Raw genomic sequence first — 5357 nt, 5'->3', positions numbered from 1 at the left:
TGTCTCTCAGTAGCTACAAGGGCTGCCATAGACCGCCCAATTGCTCTAGCGGTCTCCTTTGTAGCTCTGAGAGACAGATCCGTGGCCCGACGAAGTTCTCGAACTTCATCAGGGCCAACTCCCTCACTCTTATCCAAATCCCCCAGCAAATCAGCCTGGTAAGCCTGGAGCACCGCCATAGTGTGCAGACATGCTCCAGCCTGACCTGCTGCCGTATAAGCTTTGCTCACTAACCCTGATGTTGCTTTAAGCGGTCTAGTGGGCAAAGCTGAGGCCTTCAGAGACGATGCTGGGCCAGGTGACAGATAGCTCGCGAGCGTCTGTTCAGCCTGGGGCATCGCCTCATAACCGTACTCTTTCAGCCCTCTTATACCTGAATATAAATGAACTTGAGGGCTGAAAAGACGTGATGAGTACGGTTTATCCCATGATCTAGATAATTCATTGTGTAAATCAGGAAAAAAGGGAAGGCCTCGTGGTGGAGATGATGTCGCTGAAGAAAGGAAACGCTCATCTAATTTGCTTTTAGGACGAGCGCTACTTTTCTCAGCTGGCCATTCAATATTTAATTTCTCTACAGCCCTAGACATCACATCCACCAGCTCCTCATATGCTGGGGAAATAGGTGGTGAATCAATTTCCCCAGTGTGTGTGCTTAAACTCTCCAAACTCATCGCATCAACCTCCTCAGAGGAAGAGCAATGAAGTAATGGAGGGCTCTCTCCCCGGGCGGAAGAAGCCGCAGAGCGGGCTTCCGACACCGGGGGGAGAGCACTGGATCCTCCGGGTAAGGAAGGAGAAAAGGCCCTCGGACCCGTCTCCAACCCCTCCGAAAGATCCTTTTGCGATCCCCAGGAATGCATTCTCCGTGCTGCCTCGGCAGCAGCGGGTCCTGCACCCTGAGGATCGCGAACCTGACCACTCTCGTGAAAGAGTGACAGGCGAGAACGGAGCATGCGAAGCGGAAGCATCTCGCAATGCTGGCACTCAGCCCTCTCGAAGGCTGAGACCGCATGCTCCATTCCCAAACAAATAACACAAAGCTCGTGTGTGTCCCCACCCGTTAAATAACGCGGGCAGGGAGAAGCACACTGTTTGTACATTTGTTTCGCCATAACTCTTCCAATATAAATGCAACAGACAACAATAAATAGACAGAGACAGAGTAACACAGATCGCTTGCTGAGACACAGAAGCTAATGCCGCGTTTCACCGGATGTGCTCTTATGCCTTCCTGGTCATGACGTCACCCGCCCGTGACGCTCATTCTTTCCATTGGACTAGTTGACATTGATGCTCAGACGCATTCACGCTGGGGGCGTTCCCAAAGCGTCGGTGACGCATCGCGAGTTCCCTCGAAAGGGAACACATGAACCGAGCGCACACGCGCTAACGAGCGAGTTGTCATAGTAGAAACCAGGATCGACAAAGCAGCAGCATCAAATAGTGTTACCCAGCAGGCCTCACTGAACGCACGGTATCCGAGAACACAGGCTATTCCTCCAAAAATTTAAACATAAAATTACTCACAACATAACAATAAATGAACGTTGCGCAATAGCAGTAGTTACACGTACCTTTATTTCATAGCGGGTCGCAAGTCCAAGTGACGCACACACACAGAAGAGTATCGCCATGTCAACAAAGCACGGGAATGCAAGAGGGGCATGTGAATGGGAAATAGCCGCTGCCAACAACCCACAGCAACAAACTCTCCGCCATAAAGCTATAAACCAAATGACTGTTACATAAAATCATAAATCTATGTGCTAACTAGTTAGCCAAACACATACCTCAAAAGCAGAAGGGAAGGAAAATAGACCGGAATGGGCGGTCCCCGGCAATGACGCACAGGCGGTGACCACACACAAGCGAGCTACTGTCACTTTAAGACCGGAGAAAGCGCACATTTGAGAGAAAATAGGGTGTTTGTGTGTCCATTAGATGACACAAACACCCTATTTTCTCTCAAATGTGCGCTTTTACTTTAGACATAACCAACTGTGTTTATGTAAACCTTATGTTTATTTGACAGTATTAGCACAATAAGACTTGAAAGATAACTTAGTCCTGTAATCAGGCGCTGTTTGACGTTTTAGTGTGTGTGCTTCAGGTGTACGAGCTCAGAAAAGCACATGTTAGTTAGAACCGTGCAACAGTACACAAATTAAATGTTTAACCGGCAAAGCTTTAATGCACAGGCAAATAGTGAACTTTTATGAACTGGAGTGTCCCGTGAGTGTAACTCTACTGCTGCGTTAACATGTGATGTGTGAATGTACGTCGCGTTGAGTATGTTGAGATGGAGACGCCAGAACTGAACTGATAGAATGCACTGTAGCACAATACTACTATATTTCTTCAAAAGCAGATCGTGGAGACATTTTAATCGTCCACGATCAAAAACCGTGATATCGCACACCCTTACCCGAGGTGAAGTCAGTCCCCACCACAGTGCTTATACCCTCGTTGCCCGGAGCCAGATTTGGGAAGCCATTCCTGGCATGTTAAATAGGGTTTTAGAAACAATAAAAAGGGGTTACTCTGCTGAACACAATCTCTGAGGCTAGGGCACCTTCTACCAGGTGCCTTTATATGCAGAAGTGGGCTATTTTTTCCGGCTGGTGTGCAGCCCGGCTTATAGACCCCATATCTTGAGAAATCGCTGCCATTCTCTCTTTTCTTCAGGAGCTGTTGGATGCCCACACTCAAAGCATACACAGCAGCTATCGCGGCATACTACGGCCCTATAGCTGGCCAGTCGATTGGGAAACATGACCTGATGGTCAGATTTCTCAGAGGGGCCAGAAGGCTAAACCCACCTCGTCCCAACAGTGTCGCCCTTCCTGGGACCTGTCCATTATCCTGAGGGCACTCAGGGGCCCTCCGGTAGAGCCGTTCATGACAGCCGACCTTCGGTCTCTGTGGCCTGCCTCGAGTTTGGGCCTAACAACAGCAAAGTGGTCCTTAAACCCAGCAGAGGCTATGTGCCTAAGGTGCCCTCCACACCCCAAAACAATTGGTTCTCAATCTTTGCTCTCCCCTCTGCTCTATAAATAACCTCTAAGATGTTCTAAACAGCATTTGGGTTTGGGTACTTGATAAACAAAAGCTGCAAAACAATGACGTTCAAAAATAACTATACATCGATTTTAAGGCAGTTGGCAGGATGTTGTCCAAAACACCTTGGAGAACTTCTAAAGGTTTCAAATGTATACTTCCTTCTTACACACTAAACCATAAGACACAATATAATCATAATTTACTTACCCTTATGCCGTCCCAGATGTATATGACTTACTTCAGATCAAATGATGATTTTTAGAAAAATAAGTCTCTGAGTCCATATACTGTAAATGTCAGTAGTTGACGCTTCAAAAACCACACAAAGTGAATACAATGGTAATCCATATAACCCTAGCTTGTCTTCTAAAGCAAACCTAATATTTTAAACCATCACTCACATTAGGGTTTCCACCTTCAATCATTGTGCGTATTTTCAATTCGCAATTTCAATTTGCGCAATTTGAAGGGTAATGGAAACGCGGCTATTGAGGCAAAATAGTATTCTCAAACCTGTCCTGGAGGACCACCAACACTGCACGTTTTCTTTGTCTCCCTAATCAAACACACCTGATTCAACTCATCAGCTCATTATCACATGGGTTAATGAGCTGATGAGTTGAATCAGGTGTGTTTGATTAGGGAGACAAAGAAAACGTGCAGTGTTGACCACCACCAACTGGCTAGCTTCTTCAAGCAGAGCACAGCAACCACGATCAGCACAGCACTGACAAGGAGGGAGGCAATTCGCCTTTGGCTAAGCCACACCCTAGAATGAAGATTGACCAATCACAGCGCAGCCAAAAAGGAGCTCCCACAGAGGTTCGACACTTTTTCACAGCGCTCCATTGACTTTAAATCAGGCGTCTCATATTTTTGGTCTCGGCAGGCTATTACCGTCGTAGTTTTATCTAAAATATGGTTAAACGTTGTGCCTGGAGCATTTGGAACACAGATACGCGTTTCCCAGAGAGGTTGGAGGGGGGTGTCCGTTTTTTTCCCTTCCCAAAACCGAAGTCAAATCCTGACAAGTGTCGTCTAGCACACGCTGCTAATAAATACAACGTTATACTCGCGTAGTCCGTTTGCTTTGTAATAACGATTATAGAAGTGAATAGAGACCTACCCAGCTTTGCATGAACAGTGTTGCTCCTTGATATTGTTAGTCCCAGCCTCCGTCTCGATTAGTAGGATATGCGGTGGTTCATTTTTTGACTGTGACCGGTATGCTTTTGCCTCTATTTGGATGCCTTGTTGTTCCTTGCGTTTCACCTGTATGTCGTAAATATAGCCTTCGAACGTATATTGCAGCCCCTTTTGCCTACTTCTATCGGACACTTTATTTGCTGCTTTATAAAAGTTTGATAACATTTCAGCAGGAAGAGCTGTCACAGCATAAGCCATGTTGATACCAGAGCCCAGATGAAGTTTGTTTGTCGGACGTAGCAACAGTAACTAAGGGGGGCGGGGCTTAGCCAAAGGCAAATTGATACAGAACTTTCAAGGTACTTGCAGTCAGTTAATGCAGAGAGTGACACCGATCCTCTCAAATGGTGGAAGGAACATGAAACACTCTTTCCAGCACTGAGCCACCTGGAAAAGAAGTATCTTTTGGTACCAGCCACCAGTTGCCCTTCTGAAAGGGTTTTCATTTGCAGTGGTAACAATGACTACGTTTATATGCAGCCAATTTTCGGGTTATGGTCGGGTTAAGGTCACTATTCGGGTTTCTGAAACATTAGGAATAACCCGTTTACATGCGTGAGCAGAGAGTTTCTCCTGTATACATGCTTGCAATATCCCGATGTAAACGGCGACGCACGGTTAGCGTCAAGACGTACGGACAACCTTTAGACCCAATATGCGTCATTTCCGATTCTTCTTCCTGTATTCAAAGACAACAACAACAGCAGCACGCGGATAATGAATAGTTCGGGGCAGATAGCGATCGATCGCCTTTGTTTGCGCTTTGGTGCTGGTACTGACCTCACTCCAAAAGTATGCTGTGCTGCGTCTCGCCATGTTTACTTTCGGTATACTGCACGCAGGTTTTTGTATGCGCCGAGAAGTTCCTCTACTCAAAAGACCAAGATTCCTTGCGAATAGAACATGCGCAGAACACAAATCACTATGGGGATATGCCGATGCGCGTTTACATGACCAAAAATTTGGGTTAGAAAAGGGGTACCCCAGGTATCATATCCCGGTTTTTAAAATCCGGGATATAAGCATATTCGGGTTTTTGCAGGTGTTTACATGGCCGTGCGCGACCGGGTTATTATAACCCAGGTGAA

This window comes from Rhinichthys klamathensis, unplaced genomic scaffold (assembly GCF_029890125.1).
Source record: "Rhinichthys klamathensis goyatoka isolate OS25496 unplaced genomic scaffold, OSU_Roscu_1.1 h1tg000040l_1, whole genome shotgun sequence".
Classification (NCBI taxonomy): domain Eukaryota; kingdom Metazoa; phylum Chordata; class Actinopteri; order Cypriniformes; family Leuciscidae; genus Rhinichthys; species Rhinichthys klamathensis.
Note: the sequence above shows the minus strand (reverse complement) of the source record.